This window comes from Mytilus edulis, chromosome 7 (assembly GCF_963676685.1).
Source record: "Mytilus edulis chromosome 7, xbMytEdul2.2, whole genome shotgun sequence".
Classification (NCBI taxonomy): Eukaryota; Metazoa; Mollusca; class Bivalvia; order Mytilida; family Mytilidae; genus Mytilus; species Mytilus edulis.
The window spans coordinates 6,202,195-6,214,707 of record NC_092350.1 but is presented as its reverse complement, the minus strand read 5'-3'; positions in this window follow the sequence as shown (position 1 = coordinate 6,214,707).

Here is a 12,513-nt window from a genome sequence, read left to right as displayed (position 1 = left end):
CCGCGATCTAAAATAAATTCAGATCATGGTAAGGTCGCGGTATGAGCGGCATTAAAATGTAGATTTTCGTTGTTTTCAAGATGCTACTACGTCCTCATAACGCTTCAACAACGATCCCGCTATGATTATACCACGCTTATTCTGCGACCTCACTACGATTATCACGATCTTTCCATGCTCATCAGGTCCTCACTACGGCCATACCACGATTTATCCGATTGCCATACGATCTCAACACGCTTCCACTGCGATTATAGCACGCTCTTACCTCGACCATACTACGATCATGCCACGTTCATACTGCGATCTTACTACGCTCCAAGCAATATATCGTCAACAACGTGTTCCATATAAATACTGTATCATCCCTTCTATTTCTTATTGATACGTAGAGTTTCTCGGAAACGACGCAGTGATCCCACTAAAATCTACCCGAACTCGTGGGCGTAGTGGTAGGGATAAAGATAGAGGAAGAGGGAGATTAATAGTAATGAATCCTGATCCAGTAGATATGTCGGATCAATCAAACCAACCTCAATCACAACTTATTGCTGGTCCATCAAGATCAAATGACGCTGATTTAGTGAACGATACTAGGGATGATATAGATGTTTTAAGCGATGTTTCAAGCATGGTTGAGCCGTTGGAGAAAAGGGACAAGAGGTTCAAATTACATACAGACAAACAAAACTTAGAGAGCTTTAATATGTTTTAAATTTTATATGACCATGAGCATAATGATAGTAGTATGAACGTAGTCAAATTGTAAGAACAGCGTGATGAGGACGACATGGGCGTGCTTAAGTCGTACTATAGTATTGAACAGCGTGGTATAAAAGTGGTATAATCGTAGTGGACGAGTGATTGGATCGCGGTAAGAACGTGATGGTCGTAAGAAGGTCGTAGTAAAATCGCTGTTGGATCGTAGCGCAGTCTCCCCGACTAGAATCGCGCTTTCGCGACGCTGTCGCTATAATGGTACGGTGACTTTTGCTATCTCACTGCACTTCTACTACGACCTGATTTCGCCACGACGTACCACGATTGTTCTGAACATGTTCAAAGTTGGACACGCTCATCGCGATCATGACGACCTCACCACGATTGCACTACGATCGTAAAAATTTTTTTCACAGATCGTAGTGCGATCGTGGCCTAGTGGGACTGCGGTATTAAGCTAGGTTCACACTACCGATCGGATCAACTCGGATCAACTCGATGATCCCGATTGTCCAAATTTCCACGACCAAGCTCAACCAAATTCTTGATCGGGCCTGTTTACGACTTCTACCCGAATGCCATCCGATTGTACACAACCTTAACTCGACCATTCACGACTCCTTAATGACTCCATCACGACTTCATCCCGACAACAAAATGAATACTTATTCGATAATTCCGATGAATTCACGATCTTTACACGATCTTTACTCGACAAGATAGATCAAATCAACTATCCACGATATCAGCCTGATCTCGACCAGACCAGATCGACCTGATCGTATATGGACGTCAGGATAATCGGGAATTGGTCGGGTATGCACATTTGTAGTATAAAAACGTCCGCATTTTTTATTCCCTGCCGCTTCGGAGTGGGCATAAAGTATTACCCTTCGTCAAGTCCGTACGCACGTACGTCCTAGCATTACCATTTATAATGTTATTCATGTATATGCTAGCTGGGGCATTATATGTATCAATGGTACCAGGGTTATAATTTAGTACGCCAGACGCGCGTTTCGTCTACACAAGACTCATCAGTGACGCTCATATCAAAATATTTATAAAGCCAAACAAGAACAAAGTTGAAGAGCATTGAGGATCATTATCATTGTCCCTTGGATATATTCAGTCAAAGGTCTGAGTAAAATCATACATTTAAAATATCTACATAGAAATAAAGCAGTTGGATTTGTGGGTAAGGTAGTTTGCGCTCAGAGAGACAGGTTTATAGCTGCGACGGAGCTTGTAGAGTGCATAGAAGACAAAGAAGATGGTGTAGACAGCAACAGGCGCCAAGAAATCTTGTTGAGACAGTGGCTGACACGACGACCACTGTGTGGGCAGTTTGAGAGACTTGCACTTAACTCAACAAAGAGGAACCCAAAGCGTATAAAAACTTCCTCATAGTAGACACTGATATGTAATTGTAGTTTTATTGCACTTTTTTGGAATTGACACCACAAAATGAGATTTGTAACTGGATTAGACTAAGTACTTATGTTAGATACCAATATGCATAAATAAAGGCAACAGTAGTATACCGCTGTTCAAACTCATAAATCCATGGACAAAAAACAAAATCGGGGTAGAATAAACTTTACCATGCCCATTTCCTTGCTTTTTTAAAAATAAAAAGCGTACTGTATGTCAAATATATGTGCATAAGTATGTAATCAGTATTTTTCATAGATTTGATATCCAGTAGTTCAATGGTTAAATATATTTATTTTCGTTTTGCTGTATTGCAACAACCTGTTTGTATTTGCCAAAAATGGTCGAAAGTTGAATTGGCTTTGTGACGTACAGGATCGTGTACTTGATTATCTCATGGAAATTCTAGCTTATATACATAGATGACTTTGAATTTATTTATGTAATATATATGTGAAATAGCTTAATAAGGTCCTTTGTTTTATATTTTTAATTTATTAGCGAAGATTAAGGTTTTCATGGCTAAATATTGGATTCAAGTGTCTCCTACAACTTTAACTACAAAAATAACCAAACTTCATAATATTTAACAGTAAATAGGTTTTTGAAATAAAGTGTTTACTATTCATATTCTATCCTCAGTATTTCAAAGCCCCCTAACTTCCTTGGCACTTAAAAGAGGGACGAAAGATACCAAAGGGACAGTCAAACTCATAAATCTAAAACAAACTGACAACGCCATGGCTAAAAATGAAAAAGACAAACAGAAAAACAATAGTACACACGACACAACATAGAAAACTAAAGAATAAACAACACGAACCCCACCAAAAACTAGGGGTGATCTCAGGTGCTCCGGAAGGGTAAGCAGATCCTGCTCCATATGTGGCACCCGTCGTGTCGCTTATGTGATTACAAATCCGGTAAATATTCTAATTCGGTAGATCATATTCATGAAAAGGAAGGGGATTGTAGTTACGACGTAAGGAACATATCCGATATCATTTGTGAAACGGTTATTCCATAACGGTCAACCAACTCGTGATGGCGTCCGTAAAATTTACGAAGGGATGATTTCAACTTCACCATTTGGAACTCTTGGTTTAATAGCTTCCTTGTGAGCAGTAAACCTCTATCAAGAAAATCATGATAGGAAATGCAAGCACGGGAATATCGTATCAATTGGGAGATATATACCCCGTATGCAGGTGCTGCTGGAATGTTGCTTTAAACTGTGCCCACTTAAATTAAACTTTTTAATAAATACAAAACTACGTAGAAATAATTAAATGGAATCCAAATAACTAGTAATAATAGACAACTTAAACTGGCGCCCTTAAACTTACAACATGCTATCATAATCCTTTAAATCTAAAAAGCAGGGAAACTTGGAGTTTTATGGAGTTGATAGTGTGATTTGTTTTTCTGATTCTGTTTTCTTGATTTTAAATATTTTTTATAACGAAGCTCGAAATAAAAATAAGACCGGATATGTTTAGTGAAATGGAGATAGCAAAACATTGGCCTTAGTAAAAGGAAATGAACTTATTGCAACTCCGGCGATATAGTTGATGAATTTTTAATTGTGGCACTGTTCTCAATTGAAAACCAAACGGAAATTGAAATATATATCAATTTGGAATATTTACATAGAATACCAAGTATTAACTTACAGTTTGATATCAGTTTACAAAAATGGGTTTATTCATTAAATGGTTTTAAAATAAAAAGGATAGTCCCTCCTTGTACGTGTATTTCCTTGATTTCAATACACTTCGTTTGACAGTTTTCATACATGAATTAATAAAACATTGCATCACTACATTTAGCCTGTGTATTATTTGGAAATAGTAGTTATTATCTAGTAAAATAAATGTCTTTAATATGCCGTGGTTAAAATGTACTAGTCACAAAGTTGTCAGGATGAGGTATTTAAAGACATCCACTAGTGTACTCAGATTTAGGTTACTTTTAATACATATAGAACGGTATGTTTTTCTCCAAAAACTAAGTATAAGTGTACCGAGAAACATGCACTATCAATACAAATACAATAAAATGCTAGATGAAGTTGGTTTTTTTAAATGAAGTACAAATAAAACTTAAAAACGTGCATCTATATTGTTCCTTATAAACTACGACATTTCTCACAAGAATGTATTCATTTTTAGTTCCACACATGCAGAAGCAATATCGCCACCAGTGTAATATTTAACCCTTTTTCATACAAACATGCATTTACTATATATAAGGCCTTGCTTTGACCTAAAATGGTTTACTTTTATACATTGTGACTTGGATGGAGAGTAATCTCATTGGCACTCAAATCACATCTTATATCTATAAACTGTTTACATTTTCGGTAACTTTCATATTTATTAGTATGAGCTTTAGAAACAGGACAGAAAGCGAGGTTGACCAAGTTTTTCACCTATTTTCTAGAGAGTTATTCGACAATAGGTGTCTGATTTCAAAATAAATTTTTAAAAAATCGTACTAACCATGAAAGTACATTCAAAGGTACGTCAATCGTGTCCAACCCTTGACAGGTGGAAAGACGCAATGTATAAGTAATATATTGACCATACTTTTTTTTTTAAATCAGGCGATGACGCAGCATTACATAAACATTTATATTAACGTTCGAAGTACCATAGTATGATATAATGTCTATCACCTGTGTCCATTTACGTGCATACTACGATTGCAGGTGTAATTGAATCTTTCCACCATAGAAACGTTGCAAGTTGTTTGTTTGTGATATGCTTCAATGTAGAATAACAAACGTTAAATTCCACTGCCCTGCAGTGTCATATGCATATTCAGGACGAAAACATGATAATGAAATATGAATACGACATTGTGTAATTGTGCCATGGTGAATGTTTGTTTAACTATTTGCTTGTCAATATAATGGAATTATATGCCACTGTCATTCAAGTCACAGGTTTCGCTAGCTATTGAACCAGGTTTTATCCACTATTTTCTATTTACGAAGTACCAAGTCCTGTACCAAGTCAGGAATATGACAGTTGCTGTCCATTCGTTGGTGTGTTTGAGCATTCGATTTTGCCATTTCATTAGGGACTTTCCGGTATGAATTTTCCTCGGAGTTCAGATTTTTGTTGATTTTACTTTTTGTCCACAAAAAAAACCATTTCTGATTTAAGGGTTGTAAATTGTTCGGGTACTTTGTACTTTTGGTTAAACTACTAAAGATAAAAGAATATTATATATATTCATTTTGATATTTTTATCCCACTTATCAATAAAAGTCATTTTAGTTCTTTGCTGATCATTCCAACCTTTCAAGTTTATGACAAATACTTTGATGTTATTGTTGCATAGAATGAATATTTCGCAACGGTTTAATAAAAAAAATATTGAAGTGCATTAAAGTATTTCTCAATTTATATTTTTGACTAGTACCCTCAACAGCTATAAAAACATTAAATTCTATTCTTGAAGATTCATTTTTGCGCTTTACCATCCATCAACCTATATTCATGAAGGTGGGAACAAAATGTGTGTACTGAAAAATTTGTTAAATGTAAACATTATATTATATTGTAAATTATAAAGCATGTCGTTCTGGTTGGACGAAAAATATAACATTCACAGGCAAATGTAATTCAATTTTCTCTTAAATATCTAAGGACAAATGTTTTAAACAGTAACAGTAAAAGTAACAGTTTAGCACCCTAAATGTTCTTCAGAGTCTTTTTTTCCTTCTTTTTTTTCATTTGAGTGTTCCCGATGCTACGGTGTACTAAATTATAACTTATAAATTTGAGAGTGGAAATAAGTAATATGTCAAAGAGACAACAACCCGACCGAAGAACAGAAAACAATCGAAGGCCTCCACTTTGTAGTTTCTTTGTTTGTCTTCAAATTAATGATTCTGACGGTTCTGTCACAAATCATTAACTATTTAAAATCTTACAAGATAGCTAATCGAAATTATGCAAAACAAACACTACTGAGCAACAAAGACTCGTTGAAACCTCTATAGTTTAGGTGAGCAACAAAGGCTACTAAAAACCTCTATAGTTTAAGTGAGCAACAATGGCTCTTTGAAACCTCTAAAGTGTAGGTGAGCAAAAAAGGCTTCTTGAAACCTCTATAGTTTAGGTGAACAACAAAGACTCTTTGAAACCTCCATAGTTTTGCTGAACAACAAAGGCTACTTGAAACCTCTATAGTTTAGGTGAGCAACAAATACTCTTTAAAACCTCCATAGTTTAGGTGAGTGGAAAAGGCTACTTGAAACTACTATAGTTTAGGTGAGCAACAAAGGCTACTAGAAACCTCTATAGTTTTAGTGAGCAACAATGGCTCTTTGAAACCTCTATAGTTTTAGTGAGCAACAATGGCTCTTTGAAACCTCTTAAGTGTAGGTGAGCAAAAAAGGCTTCTTGAAACCTCTATAGTTTAGGTGAGCAACAAAGACTCTTTGAAACCTCCATAGTTTAGCTGAGCAACACAGGCTACTTGAAACCTCTATAATTTAGGTGAGCAACACATACTCTTTAAAGCCTCAATAGTTTAGGTGAGCAACAAAGGCTATTTGAAACCTCTATAGTTTAGGTGAGCAACAAAGGCTACTTGAAACCTCTATAGTTTAGGTGAGCAAATAAGGCTACTTGGAACATCTATAGTTTACCTGAGCAACAAAGGCTACTTGAAACCTCTATAATTTAGGTGAGCAACAAATACTCTTTAAAACATCCATAGTTTAGGAGAGCAACAAAGACTATTTGAAACTTCTAAAGTGTAGGTGAGCATCAAATGCTACGTAAAACCTCTATAGTCTAGGTGAGCAAAAAAGGCTTCTTGAAACCTCTATAGTTTAGGTGAGCAACAAAGACTCTTTGAAACCTCCATAGATTAGCTGAGCAACAAAGGCTACTTGAAACCTCTATAATTTAGATGAGCAACAAAGAGTCCTTAAAACCTCTGTAGTTTAAGTGAGCAACAAAGGCTCCTTGAAACCTCTAAATTTTAGTCACAAAAAGAGCAGTGGAGGATTGATTTTCTCGAGTTAGGAAAATATGTTCTGGGTTATTATTTATTTCAGATTCCTAATAGACAGGGATAACATACATTTTCCTATGGCGATAGTTTGCCGAAAAAATATGTTCATCCAAATGTTACAAATATATTGTCAATCAAGAAATCAAAAATCTTGATAATTTCAGTTTCAGATATTTTTTGTTTGAATCAGAGTGATTTTTCACAAAGTATGATTTATCCCATCCTAAGACAAGATATCTATGTGTTGGCTATCCTTTTTTATGAAACAAAGCAATATTAACTCTTTCAATTTGTCTTTCAGTTTGGAAAGGGCAATACTGTGTAAAGGGAAGGAAAGTCATTTTTTATTACTATTGCAATATGAAAAAGTCTTAGATTGTATTGTACTCTAAAAGATCTTTGGAATTTTTTAGTCTCCCTATCTGATTTACGCCACCCCTAGAATAGGCAGTTTCATAATAACTTTGCAGCAGTGAATGCAAATGTACTTAATGCAACTCTGGAGGTATAGTTGATGAATTTATATTTGTTCTGCTGTTTTCAGTTAAAAAACAAAAGGAAATTATAATATATCGTACTAAAATATTTACATAGAAGACCAAATTTTCTCAATTATATCACTTTTTGATATTGAAAAACAATCATATTTTAAGGTGTGTTATCCATTAAATGTAGTAATGTAGTCCATCCTTGTTCATGTCGTCCTTGAATTTTTATATATTTTGTCAACAATTTAATATAAATGCATAACTTTGGACTTCATTTTAAATAAACTTACAACTAAAATTTTATTGTATTTTGATTGATAGTGTATGTACCGACGGTACACTAATACTTAGTTTTTGGAGAATAAAATAGCTTTCTTTATGTAATAACAGTAACCTATATCTGAATAGGCTTATGTTGTTTTTTTAAATACTTTATCTTGATAACGTATCAAAGAAATTTCATTTTACTAAGTAATAATAACATAGAGCCATTAAAAGAATTTTTCATTTAATAATTCAATTTCATTTATGCATATCTTTTTGCACAATTTAACACAGGCTTATAATGAAATCAAAAGTGCATTCAATTAAAATTTAAAAAAAGTAAAATTTATATTGACCTTTTAAAAAGTAAAATCACAAAAATACTGAACTCCGACGATAATTCAATACGGAAAGTCCCTTATCAAATGGCAAAATAAAAAAAAAAATACGACATTTCTAAGTTTTTCTTTAACATGCAGAAGCAATATTTCCACAAGTCTTATATTTCAACCCTTTTTCACACAAACACTCAATATACAATATATATGTTCATTGACGGGAAATATCAAATTTATAAGTACGAGCTTCAGTAAGAGGACGAAAAGCAAGGTAGACAAAGCTTTTCTCCTGTTTCGTAGCGTTTACAAACACATTTTACATTTCCAACATTTTAGACATATTGTTTTCCGTCTGTGTGCAAGAAAATTATAAGAGGTTCAGGTATTTATCCACATAAAAGTGCTATATATCTAGTGAATATGATCAAAAATGAAACAAACAGACTTCCTTTCTGGTAAGAAGTGATATATAAGCTTGAGTTTGATATATAAGGTTATACAAGGTTATACAAGGTATGTTTGAATTTGAGATCAAAACTAATCATCAATCCGACATTATTTTTCGTTATTTAGCCTTGGAATGTTTTTATTCCAAAATACAGAATAGATACACATACTAATGCAAAAACTAATGCAAATAACGAATGGTATGCATACATTGAATCTATGCATGTCCTAATTAGATATACAGAAACTTTACCAAAATAAATGTTATTGCAGTAAATTATTTCTCAAATTATAATTGTTGACTATTACCCTCACCAGCTATAAAAACTTTAAATTCTAATCTTAAAGAGATATTGTTGCGCTTTATTATCCATTAACCTATATTCATGAAGGTTAGGAATAAAATATATGTCAGCTGAAACAAATGTAAAATGGGAATATTATATTATATTGTAAATTATAAATCATGTCGTTCTGGCTGGACGACACAGGCAAATGAAATTCAACTTTTCTTTGAATATCTAAGGACAACTGTTTTAAAAACTAATCCGGGTAACAAACTACAACTGAAGAAAACACATCAACTATCATGAGACTTAATTCATTTCTATATGACCGGATTTTTTCCTACAGCTACAAAAGTTATGTGTCAGTGTATTAATGTTTAAAACAATAAAAAAAAAGGGTTCAAGTTAAGTACTTTTTAAGGCATGAAACCAATACATGCATTAGTTTAATAATGGTGTACTAACACTTATCTTTTATTTCATTCTTTATTATATATGAAATTTAATTCTAATTGTATTGTCATTGGGAATAAGAAAAAAAGGCGGATTGACTGTGTGTGTGTGTTTTTCTATTAACGGATTTTTTTATGTGGGGCGGTGTGCAGACCTCTTTTAGTAGAATATTTCTGGTTTTACTGCTGTCCAGTAGATTTCTTACTCCTTAAGAAAAACATTCAAAAAATAGTATTAACTGTGTAAATAAAAGTAGCCTGAAATGAAGTTTAAAAGATTATGATTCCCCTGTACTATGTTTTAAATTCCGTTTTAAAAACGATCCAGTAATTTCTAATTTAACACTAGAAAATCGTGGTAAAAACGTTTTCTGAACAGAAAATTTTATCATAATTGAAAAAAGGTTAATTTTGATCAAAGTAGTAATATGTGTTAGTGATTTATTGGGAGTATACTTCATTGTCCTTCACTTAATTTCAGTTAAAAACTCGAAAAAGTCATTTTTTAAAGTCAATAATACCTTTTTCTTATTCAAATCGGACGGTTTCACTGTTGATCCCGGAAAAAAACGGACAATAGTAAAACGGATTTGTTTGGTTAAATACATGGGAATTGTACATTTTTGTTGCTCAAAACATACAAATTATTCAGAATAAGATAAGTTGTCATGTAAAAAAAACTATTATACTTACGAAATAGCAGTTAAGGTTCATCATAACAAACGGACAAATATGGCTGTATTTACATGCCAAAAATTACTCTGAGTACAGACTTACCTGTGAAGTTGAAAAAGTTTTAATGCCTGGCATCCACTAGATATAATAAAGTTCAATGCATTTTGTGTTTCAGAAAGATAAAATCTCTTTTGGATTTTGATGGGCATTTTTTTTTTCCTTCATGCAAAAGGTGTGAAAATTAAGTAAGTTGTGGTACAACTATGAGATGCTCCCTTAGCTAAAACACCGGTTTGTATTGTTTTGATTGTCCTTAATTGACATGGACAAGATGTATCTTCACAACTATAGGTGAGTTGAAGAGTTTATCTGAGTCCAGTGAGTGGACAGTATGAAAGTAGTTCAGGTGTTTGTTTATTTTTACACCTTCTGCAGAAAGGGAAAAACATGCCCATCAAAAACCAAGAAAGATTTTATCTGACTTAAAGGGGCACTAGCTACGAGATATATAAAAAATCTAAAGTTTGATTTTTTTCTGTTCAATCAATAACGAAAGTGAAATAGTGAAATAACAATTCGCTTTTTCAGCCAAAAAGGTTCAATTTTGTCAAATTACGCTAAGAAACATTGATAATTAGTTATTCACTTGCAAGTGAATGAGTCGACCTCTTTAAATCCGTATTCAAGTGAACTTCAATTTAACCCCTAGCTAGAGATTGACAACGCATGCATTGTACGTGTACTGGTTATTTAAAGAAAAAGAATGTCAACAATGAAAGTGAAACTACGGTAAATCATTTGATTTCTAATTCGATGCACATAAAATCATTCTTATACGGTTAAAAACAATGAGAAACATCATTTAATCTATAAAATAAAATCAAACAGACCTATAAAAACCTAATTGCACGTGTTGGTTTAATCTATTCATATCTTTATTTATGTTTACATCGCCTTTATGGTCATCTGAGGTCAAATCGACAGTTAATTAGATGGCGTCTGGACTAAAATACACACGAAACGAACCTATATATTATCTACCCCATGTTCTGTAACCTGTTTATTTTAGACTTTTGATGGTTTGGAACAATGTTTTACATTGTTATAAATAAAATATGAGAATTGAGTCAAATCGGTGACCATGAATTTGACAGCTAGTGCCCCTTTAAACACAAAATGCATTTAACTTTTATATATCTAGTGGATGCTATGCATTAAAACTATCCAAACAGCACAGGTAAGTCTGAAAATACGGCCATATTTGTCCATTTGTTATGATGAACCTTAATTGACTTTATCGTATGTTTTATCACTTGAAAAAAGTTAACCAATTCACTCAAGAAATCACGATGCTAGCCGGACAATATACATACCCGGGTTAATGTATTTATCAAAGTTGTACAAAAATAGAACATGTAACAATTTTGTTTGTTTATAGTTGACTAGTGTTGGCTAATTATAGTAAGGTCGGTTCGATTGGGATATTGAGTTCATGCACGAGTGAACTCAGGTGGTTTAAAGTCATTCGAGCCATTGCAGTCAAAGTGTACAGTAGCAATTATTTGCCAAATAAATAATATTATTAATTATATCATTTATTTTCAGATTTGAAGACCTCCAGTATGGGGAAACCAGTACATGTACAAGCTGCTTAATATCTGTGTATTTATACGAACTTTCCACAATATTATACTCATATTTATAATAAAATTTGTGCTTGTCTCTACAAGTGGCGTCTCCCATGTAAGAGTTTGTGGTTATTTGATAAATATTTTATGTTCGTTTGAGTTTACGAATTAGAATTTAATTAGTATATAAAAATTGCGTCTCTTATCATCAGGGTTATATTTTCGGTACTTTTTTCTTTTTTTAAATGACTATAGATGAAAGGATGATATATATATAGAGATTATTTTTGATATGTTTATCCCATTTATCAATGTTCGTCAATGATAGTTCATCTACCTTTTTTGTTGATCTTCCCAATTTAAGAAAAATAATTTAAAAATGTTATCGTTGCATGTAATAAATATTTCGTAATAGTTTTATTGCAATTCATTGTGCAGTGAATTTTTTATTTACCTGTATTTTGTTGTCAAACCTATGTTATTTTATTCAATATGAAAGGTTGCAAACGTTCTAAATTACTACCTGTACTTTTAACTTTTAATTTAAAAAATTTAAATAAATGCGTTAATCTTTTTTTATTCTCATAAATATTACCGATTGGGTTCTTTCAAAATATAGAAACACATAAAATCGGGTAGAAACGTTCTCAAATTGTTCTAATTACCATCAAATATGAAATTTCAAATCCTTACATTTTTCTCCAAAAAATATCCATCAATTTCTGTTTGAAATTATGCAAAGAAAT